The sequence below is a fragment of the Bufo bufo genome, chromosome 3 (genome assembly GCF_905171765.1).
Source record: "Bufo bufo chromosome 3, aBufBuf1.1, whole genome shotgun sequence".
NCBI lineage: Eukaryota > Metazoa > Chordata > Amphibia > Anura > Bufonidae > Bufo > Bufo bufo.
The window spans coordinates 173210777-173224061 of record NC_053391.1 but is presented as its reverse complement, the minus strand read 5'-3'; positions in this window follow the sequence as shown (position 1 = coordinate 173224061).

Below are 13285 nucleotides of genomic sequence, written 5' to 3'. Positions count from 1 at the left end.
CCTCACTCAGCCTGAGTGAAGATCAGTGCTACTCCGGAGGCTGGACCTGCTCGGCAGGAGAGTAGGAACCCTGACAGTCCGGACTACTAGAGACCTGAAGCAGTTGAGAAGGTGGGCAAAGAGGTAACTCTGCCCACTGGAGGAGTGGAACAGCCTTGGGCATGGACCACCACCATACCAATATTTTTGCTGCTATGTGTAGGGCATAAAAAAATCTGCTTCTAATTTTGTAGAACAAGCTGGTAGCTTGTGTTTTGTGTATATAGGATAGCTCAATGTATAACCAGTATTTGAATGCCCATATGCAACAGCAGTATGGAGATAATCTGCATGGGGGAACCCTGTGGATAATACTTAGGAGATACTATCACTATATACATGATGATATGATTCCCTTTTCACTGGCCCAAATATGGAGAATTATTAATAATAATAATAATAATAATAATAATAATAATAATCTTTATTTATATACAGCGCCCCCATATTCCACAGAGCTTTACAATTGAGAGGGTGTATGTACAAATCAAAGTAGACATCACAGGATTGCAGACTAATATACAACATTAGAAATGAGGGTCCTACTCAAAAGAGCTTACAGTCTATGAGGAAATAGGGGTGACACACATAGGGATGGTTGTCATTAGAATACACATATCAACTATCACAGACATACAAGCAAACATGGTTCATATTGTTAATTAATTGGTATGAAGTCACCTTACAACCACCCTGGCCGTGCTTGCACATTATAGGAAAAAGCACTAGCCTTTGGCCCCTTTCACATGGGCGATAATTCCGTGCGGGTGCAATGCGTGAGGTGAACGCATTGCACCCGCACTGAATTCGGACCCATTCATTTCTATGGGGCTGTGCACATGAGCGGTGATTTTCACACATCACTTGTGCGTTGCGTGAAAATCGCTGAATGTTATATATTCTGCGTTTTTCACACAACGCAGGCCCCATAAAAATTAATGGGGATGCGTGAAAATTGCAAGCAAGTGCGGATGCAATGTGATTTTCACGCATGGTTGCTAGGAGATGATGTTAGTAAATTGATAAAAGTCAATTTACTGTATTATTTTCCCTTATAACATGGTTATAAAGGAAAATAATAGCATTCTGAATACAGAATGCTTACTAAAATGTTGCTTGAGGGGTTAAAAAATAAATAAAAATTAACTCACCCCATCCACTTGTTCGCGCAGTCGGCATTGTCTTCTTTCTTCATCTTTCAGGACCTGCAAAAGGACCTTTGATGACGTAATCTTCTAACTTCATTCAGCAGGACCTGCGCTGACGTCACCACACTCACCACGTGGTGAGCGCGATTACGTCAAAGGTCCTTTTGCAGGTCCTGAAAGATGAAGAAAGAAGACAATGCCGGCTGCGCGAACAAGTGGATGGGGCGAGTTAATTTTTATTTATTTTTTTAACCACTCAAGCCACATTTTAGTAAGCATTCTGTATTAAGAATGCTATTATTTTCCTTTATAATCATGTTATAAGGTAAAATAATAAAATGAATAGAACACTGAACCCAAACCCTAACTTCAGTGAAGAAGTCTGGGTTCGGGTCTGGTTACCACATTCAGTTTTTTCTCACGTGTGTGCAAAACGCATTGCACTCACGCGGAAAAAAATTAACATCTGAACGCAATCGCCGTCAAAACTGACTGCAATTGCATGCCTAATCACACGGTTTTCCTGCAAATCCGGAATGCCCGTGTGAAAGAGGCCTATGTGTGCTCCAACGGTCCCAGCCACCAGAGAAGCAGTGTGTATTGTGATGGAAAAAATGAATCAAGCCAGCAAAGGAAAGCAATATGGATAATAGCAATACATTAGTAAGTGTCTTGTATTAACTTTCACTACATGATAAATGGCACTTGCTGAAGTGAGTGGACCCCTTGGGTCTAAACAGTGTGCCAACTTAGAAGCTGAGCAGGTGTCATAGCCGCCAGGTTTCTGCTGTTTTAAACTCCACCTTATCTTCCCAGGACTTTTAATCAGAGTATGATATAGCTGGATTCCACATAGGTCACCAGTATTAAAGTGTCGGAAAACCCTTTTAAGGAGATAATTCATCCCATGTATTTTACTTTTGTTCCTGGCTTTTTAACTTCAGTAAAAAGCCAGGACAGGTCATCAATATTAGGAGCCTGGAAAACTCCTTTAACTTTTCCACTTAGACCATCATTGACCAAAGAGAGAGACCCCTGTAGTGACTCAATTAGGAAATCACATATTACATTTATCATTGCAATGCTCTTCTGTGAGCATTTTTATCTAGGCCTATCAGGAGAACAACAGACTTGTCATACTGTTATCCCAACTGTACCATTAGCATGATTACCCTGCAGTTAACATTTTCTACTTACAGCAGCAGTAAACTGAGAATAGATTACCTATCTATTTAAAGGAGTTATGGGGGACATTTATCATTTTTTTATGCTACTATTGTGGCATTAAAAGTGACCATGTGTGCCATCAAAACTTCTGGCAAGAAAAGTTCCTGAGGCTTAGCAGGAGGGTTGTGGCTCTTAATACATTTGCCACATTCTCCGCCGACAGACATTATACTAAGAGACAGGCATTTCTAACGCCAGTCTTAGTATATCTTCCCCATTGTGCATCAAGTACTATAGCACCCAGTCCTCAATGGCATAACTTAGACTTGTACCTACGAAACTGCCTTACCTGTTGCATGTGCGCTTGGCAGTTGAAGGCATCTGCACTTTGATTGACAGGGCTAGACAGTTTAAACATGATTACGCCTACCCCTGACTTCTCCTAAAGTCAATCAAAGTGCAGAGAGAGCAGTAGTTGTAGAAAGATCTGAGCCTCTAGGAGTAAACTCAATGCCCCCATTACTCCTAGAGGTCCATTTGCATATATTAAAATTAATTTTTCTCAGCAATAAAGACACATGAACATGGGACCAAAACAGATGCCTTCAGCTGCCAAGCGCACATGCAACAGGTCAGCCAGTGTCATAGGTACAAATCTGCTGACAGATGCCCTTTAATTTACCTCATTTACAAGTTTATGTTATCCCTCATGATTTGATCCTACTTCCCAGTTTCTCAAGCGTAACAAGACCTCCCCAGGCCTCCACTGTCCAATCAGGCATTACGGCCGGGAGACATGCAATACCACCAGCAGGTCATGTAATCATAATGACGGTAACCTGTCTGTATGCTCCCTGACTCCTCTCACAACTCAAGCAGCAGTTGATCGTCCAAGATGGTATTGTAAAATTACAAGTGGCAACCTTGGCTGAACTATGGGTCCAAGTTCAAAGTGTGAAGATATCCACCATCTGTATGACCTTTACCTTACCTGACAAGCAGCCTTTATCGCAGCAAAGGGAGATGCCACCCAGTATTACTGTGACTCTGCCTCAGTATATACACTGCTGCATGACCCCAAATAAAGGGTGCACCACCTTAGTTATCTGATCATTGACCAAGCACCACTGGCTGTTTTTGTCAATCTCAGCTCAATCATTAAAGGGGTTGTCCAGGATTAGAAAAACATGGCTGCTTGCTTCCTTAAACACTGCAAGGCACAACAATGCTGTTTATTTCCTGCCCCATAATGCTTGCACCACCAACATCATCTATCACCAACGCCACACAACTGCATTGCATGCACACTCAACCTGTTACATGCGCCCAGTGTCGGTGTATGCACATTAGTGCTAGTCAGTAGACCAAGATGGGTAATATTACTTATGTATGGTTACATCGCTAAATGGTATACTCAGTACTGCAAATAAAACAAACACTCAAAATATACTTTATGAAAAAAAGGTCTCCTCACTTTGCTTTAAGAAACTCAGTCATATATTATAATGAGGTTGATAGATGATCATGTAAGAGCCCAAAAATCTTACCTCATTACACCCAACTCACAATTGCCATACAGTACTGCAATACTACACCTCAATGTACACAGCGTCTGCTGCCATTACCAGACTGTTCAGGTGAAAACACAGGGCTTTGTGAGGGATATGTTCAACTAAAGGAACCAACTGAAATAACAAGGACCACTAAAGTAACCATATTCAGGGGACATAAATCCTATCTAATGTCAACTAAAGATAAAATTGTGGAATAGGCATTAAGTAATGTGAGCAGCCATCAAGTTAGCACAAACCAATTGGAATATAGATTTGTTTAAAAAAAAAAAAAATCTATCTGATTATCAATGTTGCCGGAATATAAATGCGCAATAATAAAGGTCAGTGTTCGCAGTCCGCAAATAAAACTTAGTGAACCCCATGTTTTAATGGAGCAGTAGATAAAAAGAACATTATATCAAAAATTGTGTCCCCTCCTAAGCCAAAGACCGTATCCTATACCAGAGCCCAGGAATTCAGGCAAATCTCATAAAAAGCACAGAATGAAAAATGAATATTCAAACCTTTTGGTTTAAGGGTGTCCAACTTCATAACCCATTCTGCTTCCTTTCTCTTCAAAATAGTCTGTCAATATCAGAAGGGGAACATGATAACTAATAGCAAGAGGATTAACCCTGTGGTCAGTCTCCTTAAAATATCTTATGGCAGGCAATTCAACCTTACCAGCACATATTGAAGACTTGTGACATATATATTTATCTATCAATATATAATACTTAGGCTTTGTTCACATTAGCATCATGCCTTCCACCTACAATAAAGCCCTGGCCGCAATGCCAGATTATAATGAACTTTGGCAGACACCATTGATTTTCTATTCCATCTGTCACGTTTCCAATGGATTCACAATTTTTGACACCAAGTTTAGTGCTGCAGACACCTTGATGGCCTTCGTGGCCATCAAAAATACACTTATTGATACAAAAAAATAAAAAGCAATCTGATAGAAATGGCAGATTGCTGCAAAACTCAGCATGCAGTAATGTCTCTGATGCAGTTATGTGGTCTGATCACTGGGTCTTGACACAAGAGGGCATAAACATGCTACTCCTGTTGCCCTATAAAAAGGCTCTCATTGGCTACTATTGGGTAGTGTACCTCATAGTAAGAAATCATTGACTGCTAGACATGACTCTAGTCATTTTGCCCAGTTGACAGACTTTGGGAGGGGGTGCATCATTGAACTGAGGGAAGTGGCATGGTCATTTAGTCAAACTGATCATAATCTGATCAGAAACTGGGTATTGCCACAAGAAGACGTAAAAGTGCTTCCCCCGCTGCCCTATAAAAAGGCTTTCAGAAGCTACTTTTGGGTAATGTACCTCTTGAGAGAAATCATTGATTGCTAGATATGCCTATATGATGCAAAGATATAGACAGACTTTGAGGTGGGGTGCATCATTGGACTAAGAGAAGCAGGGCGGTTGTTACATCAAATTGACCACCATCTAGGAACTTCTAACTAGCTGTTAGGAGTGGTGGTTACGTGAGGGCACGCGCACACAGCAATCAGGCTGTAGTCAGCACACACAGACCACAAGTGGAGAAGAATGTTTGATCTGTCAACAAGTGCGAGCCACTCCAACAGTTTTGTTGTCCACCATCCAGGCAATTTCATTACATATCTCTGCCCAGACCATTGTCAGGTGCTTAGCAGAAGGAAATTAGCCTTCATGCTTACAGGGAGTGCAGAATTATTAGGCAAGTTGTATTTTTGAGGATTAATTTTATTATTGAACAACAACCATGTTCTCAATGAACCCAAAAAACTCATTAATATCAAAGCTGAATATTTTTGGAAGTAGTTTTTAGTTTGTTTTTAGTTTTAGCTATTTTAGGGGGATATCTGTGTGTGCAGGTGACTATTACTGTGCATCATTATTAGGCAACTTAACAAAAAACTAATATTTACCCATTTCAATTATTTATTTTTACCAGTGAAACCAATATAACATCTCAACATTCACAAATATACATTTCTGACATTCAAAAACAAAACAAAAACAAATCAGTGACCAATATAGCCACCTTTCTTTGCAAGGACACTCAAAAGCCTGCCATCCATGGATTCTGTCAGTGTTTTGATCTGTTCACCATCAACATTGCGTGCAGCAGCAACCACAGCCTCCCAGACACTGTTCAGAGAGGTGGAACTGTTTTCCCTCCTTGTAAATCTCACATTTGATGATGGACCACAGGTTCTCAATGGGGTTCAGATCAGGTGAACAAGGAGGCCATGTCATTAGATTTTCTTCTTTTATACCCTTTCTTGCCAGCCACGCTGTGGAGTACTTAGACGCGTGTGATGGAGCATTGTCCTGCATGAAAATCATGTTTTTCTTGAAGGATGCAGACTTCTTCCTGTACCACTGCTTGAAGAAGGTGTCTTCCAGAAACTGGCAGTAGGACTGGGAGTTGAGCTTGACTCCATCCTCAACCCGAAAAGGCCCCACAAGCTCATCTTTGATGATACCAGCCCAAACCAGTACTCCACCTCCACCTTGCTGGCGTCTGAGTCGGACTGGAGCTCTCTGCACTTTACCAATCCAGCCACGGGCCCATCCATCTGGCCCATCAAGACTCACTCTCATTTCATCAGTCCATAAAACCTTAGAAAAATCAGTCTTGAGATATTTCTTGGCCCAGTCTTGACGTTTCAGCTTGTGTGTCTTGTTCAGTGGTGGTCGTCTTTCAGCCTTTCTTACCTTGGCCATGTCTCTGAGTATTGCACACCTTGTGCTTTTGGGCACTCCAGTGATGTTGCAGCTCTGAAATATGGCCAAACTGGTGGCAAGTGGCATCTTGGCAGCTGCACGCTTGACTTTTCTCAGTTCATGGGCAGTTATTTTGCGCCTTGGTTTTTCCACACGCTTCTTGCGACCCTGTTGACTATTTTGAATGAAACGCTTGATTGTTCGATGATCACGCTTCAGAAGCTTTGCAATTTTAAGAGTGCTGCATCCCTCTGCAAGATATCTCACTATTTTTGACTTTTCTAAGCCTGTCAAGTCCTTCTTTTGACCCATTTTGCCAAAGGAAAGGAAGTTGCCTAATAATTATGCACACCTAATATAGGGTGTTGATGTCATTAGACCACACCCCTTCTCATTACAGAGATGCACATCACCTAATATGCTTGATTGGTAGTAGGCTTTCGAGCCTATACAGCTTGGAGTAAGACAACATGCATAAAGAGGATGATGTGGTCAAAATACTTATTTGCCTAATAATTCTGCACGCAGTGTATTTTTGACTGTATGTATTCATGGACCATGTTTGTGTGTACTTCCTTTATGAGTTATGGTACTGTATAGAAGCTCTCATGCACAAGTTCTGATGTATTCTTTGCTTCAAAAATCACCCTGCCAACATGTTTTTACATGGGTATGATTTTTAAATATTTGTCAGCTGTATGAGGAAAATGGTTGTCCATACCTCACCCAATGGAACATGTCACAATTGTTTATTGGCATATGGCGTGCATTCAAAAAACAACCCTTCATACAAAAACTGTATATGGCTGTACATGGGAAATCAGATAACAGTACTAGTGTTGAGATAATCATACCCGCCGAAGTGGAATTTGATCCGAATTTCAGGATAAATTTGATTTGCTGCAAAGCCGAATTTCCTTGTGCTTCGAGGTAGCAAATGGATTTTTACCTGAAATAGTGTAAAAAAACAAACAAAAAAATCATACTTGTCTCCTTGCGACGAGCCGTCCACCGCCATCTTGATTGAAAATCTTGCATGAAATCCTGTGCGCGGTGACGTGCAACGTCACTACACCGGCTGACGTGATAACGTCATTACTGGCAGTGCAAGATTTCACGCCAGATCAAGATAGCAGCGGCCAGTGCATTGCGAGCAAATTGATGAGGTAAGTATGGTTTGATTTTTATTTTTTTATTTTACACTGTATTATTACTATCAGATGCTGTGATCATGTATGAACGCGGCATTTGAGGGGTACAATGACAAGGAGCATCGCAATCACCGGAGCGGTCATTGCACCTACTGCTTACAAAGAAATGCACTTTGTGACTAATTAATTCGTCACAAAGCAAATTTTGTTTGTAAAATTCAGCCAAACCAAAACCAAACCCTTCGCACATCTCTAAACATGACTTCTTTATTGAAGCTCAATTCAACTCAGAACTTGTTTGGAGACATAATATAGGAGGATACATAAGGTCTTATTGTGATTAATGTACACATTTTATCTGATAAGTAAATCAAATACACACATACCTTTGGTTTTTGCAATTGTTTGATATTGAGTAATTTATGCCATGCAGCAACCTGTTTAATAATTTTACTGTTTCACATTCTCAAAGCTATTTTTAGGGTTGGGCATCAGGACATTTGCCTTAGGTCTATCGTCAGCACTCTTGGATTACATTTTGCTTCCAGCACATTATAATTCTATAGTTATGACTTTTACTAAATTGTTTTATTCAAATAAAGATCTACCTTGGGGCCCTTCCTTGTTTTTCTCACCCACTTACTACCAGGTAGTTAAAGCGTAACCCCAGGAGTACAAAGCCAGGTTACAATTTCCTTCTCCTGACACCTAATCTTGTGCAGTATCTACATGACCTCAGATGCCTTATTTAAATATCCAATTTCAAAAAAGCAACAGGGATCATTTGTATTGCAAAAAGGCACTGTGATTTTGTAGAAATGATAGAAGGACATTAAGCATCATACAATATTGTTTCATACATAGTTAGAGGGATGTAATATTATGTTGGTCTGGTGATCTTTGTTAAAGGAATCATAGCAACTCAAATATATTTATTCTCACATTCAGCTAAACTGCTTCAATGATTCATTGATTGTGCACTGATCCAATTATGACCCCTGGTGGCAAAGCAAGGAATAAAGCTGCAAAATCATTGTAGCCTTGCTTGTTATAAGGACTGAATGTATCAGATGGTGCAAGTCTGGTGTTATTTCTCTAGGGGGGGTAAACATACATAAAAATAAAAAATACACAAGTAAAGAACATAACAATAATAATAATAATAATAATAATAATAATAATAATAATATACACTGACGATCAAAAGGCTAACAATGTTTTGAACTCTTGACTTTCAGGCTCCATATCTCACCATCCACTATTGCTTTGAACGTGAGACTACCATCATTTTATAGGCAATTATTTTGGCTATCTCATACATAAATTGGAATTGAAACTATTTAGCATATGATTAGTTATGCAGATTCTTGTCATGTAAGTGTATTGTTACTGTTTTGGCCCTAAAATTCTAAATTTTAATTTCTATAAATTTGTTAGTATTTTGTAAATCTACCTTTGGCTTTCAACACAGCCTGAATCCTTCTGGGCATGCTCTTGATCAGGTTCAAGTATGTCTCGACAGAAAACGGTTCCCAAGTCTCTTCTACACGTTCCCAATGTTGGTGCATATTGGTCGAGTCACTTGGGTACAAATACAGCTTTTTCTACCCTCAAGTGTTCTATTGGGTTGAGGTCTGGGGACTGTGGGGGCCAATCCAGCACCTCTACTTCATTGTCATTGAACTATTTCTTCGCCAATCTCGACATATGCTTCAGGGCATTGTCCTGTTGGAACACTATGTCGTCCTTTTCATACCCATAGTACTCGTGTATGAGGTAACTCGTCTTGTAGGATACTCACATAAATCTCAGCATTGAGACCACCATCAATCCTGGTCAAGTATCCAATGCTTTTGGCTGTGAAACAACCCCATATCATCAGGATTCCTCCACCGAGCTTGACTTTTGTCTTATTGCTCCAAATCACCTGTTTCCAATCTTCTACTGTCCACTGTTTGTAATTTTTTGCAAACTCAAGCCGACGCTTCTTATGATGATATTGAAGTCGAGGCCTCTTCACCTTTTTTCAGGCCACTGTTCCAAACTTGTGCAATGCGCGTCGCATGGTACATGCATGGACATCTGTGATCTCACTATTAGGAAGGATATGAGCCATCTCTACTGCCGTGTTTGTCACCCCAGAACTGATAGACCTTGTGATGAGCTGACTTGTTGACTCCGATATTTTGCCTGGACGTCCACCTCTAGGCTTTGGAATGGATGGATGGACTTCATTTCGTATTCTTCCAACCGTCATGGCACTCACATGTTGCAGTTTGGTAATTTCTTTGGCCAAGATACTGCTATCGATGAGCTGGATGATGCTGTTTCTCTTTTGTTGGATAATCTATTTTGTGGCTGCTACTGGATTTAAATCAGTGATCGGTCATCGGAGATTCAACCTAATAACACACTAAGCTATTAGAGAATATGATAACAGGTTGCAATTTGTAGTATATAAGAGGAAAAGGATTGTTCCACCACCAGGAGCAAAACAGTAACAATTCAGTTACATGACAAGGATCTGAATAACTAATCATATGCTAAATAGTTGCAATTTATGCATGAGATAGCATGAGATGATTGTCTATAAAATGATAGTAGTCTCATGTTCAAAGCTGTAGTGGATAACCTTTTGCTCGTCAGTTGTAATTATAAAATTCTATATATTATAATTATAAGATAATATTTTATAAAATGTCTCCATCTACACTTTATATCAGGGACCTTTTGACAGTAAAAATAGCATCAACCCTGCATCAGTGTGACATAATGCATCAGTAGGAAATGCTATATTCAAATGGGAAACTACAGCAAACATTTCAGCCCTCGGGCATTCTACAGCTTGAGAATGGCCTAAAAACATTGCTGGTTTTGGCTTATGTGCTTCAAATAAAGCAGCTTATACTTCATTTGTCAGTGCTTTTGCATAATGCAGGGGTTGAAAATTAAAGGTTGGGAGTCTTCAGGGCCTAGCTTACAATAAACAAGCTGTGCTGGATCAGATAAGGAGCATTTACACAGGCATTATCGGAAAGGGATCATTATTTGCTGATAATTGCCTCCTTGTCAGTGGAGGTAAGAGTTCTATTTAGATGCAGCGATCACCTCCAGCAAATGGAAACCAGCAATGGCTACTGCCATCGCTCGTCTTCATGCGCATTAATTGTTTCTGGGCAGCAGATCACTGTTCACACAGCACATTCTGCTGCCCAGAAACAATGATTTAATGTGCTACCTGAACAATCATTTCGCCTGATGAACGAGCGGCAGATATTTGACCTGACAATTGCCCCGTGTAAATCCACTATTAGGGTCCATTCACACGTCCGCAATTTCGTTCCGCATTTTCTGGAACGGAATTGCTGACCCATTCATTTCACTTCCGGGTCCGCAATTCCGATCCCGAAAAAAATAGAACATGTCCTATTCTTGTCCGCAATTGCCGACAAGAATAGGCATTTTCTATTAAGTGCCGGTGATGTGCGGTCCGCAAAATGCAGAAGGCACATCGCCGATGTCCGGACGTGTGAATGGACCCTTAGAGGAAGAGAAACATCAAATGCAAAGGGAGCTGATTACTACCTAACCTCAATAAAGATATAGGGGGTTATATATAATTAGTGTGGATTGCAAATATTTTTATCGCAAATATTGGCACTTTGAGAATTTTCGAATATCTAGAATATAGTGTTATATCTTCGTAATCGTGAATATTTTAGATTTTTTTTCATCAGTACCCATGATTAGAGTTGAGCGGATACATGGATGTTCGGGTTTGCCGGGTTCGGACGAAGTTCGGTGCCCGAACTTGACCCCAAACGTGAACCCCATTGAAGTCAATGGGACGCGAACTTTGGAGCACTAAAATGGCTCTAAAAAAGTAATGGAAAGGGCTAGGGGGCTGAAAAAGGCAGAAAAATGTGGTTAAGAGCATAAAAAGTTCTCTGCAAACAAATGTGGATAGGGAAAGGACTTCAAATAACATAAAATACATTAAAAAAATAAAAATCTTGATCTAGAAAGAGGAGGTCCATATGGAGTAGGAGGTTAAGGAGGCTGTGGATGTGGCGGTGTAGGTGAAAGTGGCGGTGGAGGAGGATTTTTATTATTTTATTTTTTTGTTTAAATTTGGGTAGACCCCAAAACATTGGGAAATAGAAAAAATAGAACAAAGAGAAAGTGCGCTGAAGTACAACAATGGCTGGATGAGGCCGGTATACATGTCTATTCTGCACAAGGTACGGATAAGTCCTGTGGGATCCCTGCCTGGTTCATTTTAATGAACGAGAGCTTGTCCACATTGGCTGTGGACAGGCGGCTGTGCTTGTCTGTGATAACCCCCTCCTGCAGTGCTAAACATTCAGACAATACACTGGCTGCAGACAAGGCCAGCACCTCCAGGGCGTAAAGGACAAGCTCAGGCCATCTGACCAATTTGGAGACCCAGAAGTTGAAGGGGCAGACCCATCAGTCAATACGTGTAGGTGTGTGCACACCTACTGCTCCACCATGTCGCATGTCCCCGTAGCGGCCACAATCCAATTGGATATCTTCCCTATCAACTTTCGATGTTCTTTTATGCGCCTACCATGGTGATCACGGGTAACGGGTAATCAGGGTTCCATGCCGCAGAGGGAGCCTGAGAAAGGGATACCACTTTCAAGGGAGGTCAATGGCTGAAATGTGATCGGGCAGAAATGTGGGACAAGTTATTAAAGCAGAAGAATCGAATGAAAGGAGGGGGCGCACGTCAATTACCCACTCCCGACTCAGAAGGTAGTAACGATAAATAACAATATAGGACTCTTAAGATGCCCTGTTATTGGAATGAGTAATAAAAAATTACAGGGAATGTCACTGCGGTATTTTGGATTAGGAAACGTTATACAGGAGAGGCCCTGCTGCCGCTTTGTTGACTCTAGATACTTTCTGCCTGATCGCACGTCCCGTGACGACCACGATCCAATTGGATATCTTCCCTATCAACTTTCGATGTTCTTTTATGTGCCTACCATGGTGATTACGGTTAACGGGGAATCAGGGTTCCATGCTGGAGAGGGAGCCTGAGAAAGGGATACCATATCCAAGGGAGGTCAATGGCGGAAATGTGATCGGGCGGAAATATGGGACAAGTTATTAAATTCAATTCAGCACATGCGCCAGGCAAGGGATTTGTGTCAAACCGGCTAGGCCCACAGCTGCTACGTGATTTCACCCATTATCGCACACCACCAGGCTGGGCTTGAGGCTCACTGGCACCAACCACACATCGGTCTGTTGTTCCATGCCCGTCCACAGTTCCTGCACAGTGTGGGGTTTGTCCCCCAAACAGATACGTTTCAAAACTGCCTGCTGTCGTTTACCCCTGGCTGTGCTGAATTTGGTTGTGAAGGTGTTACGCTGACCGGATGAGGAGGCGGTAGAGGATGAGGAAGCGGAGTAGGAGGAGGAAGCAACAGGAGGCAAAGAGAAACGCCCTGCAATCCTTA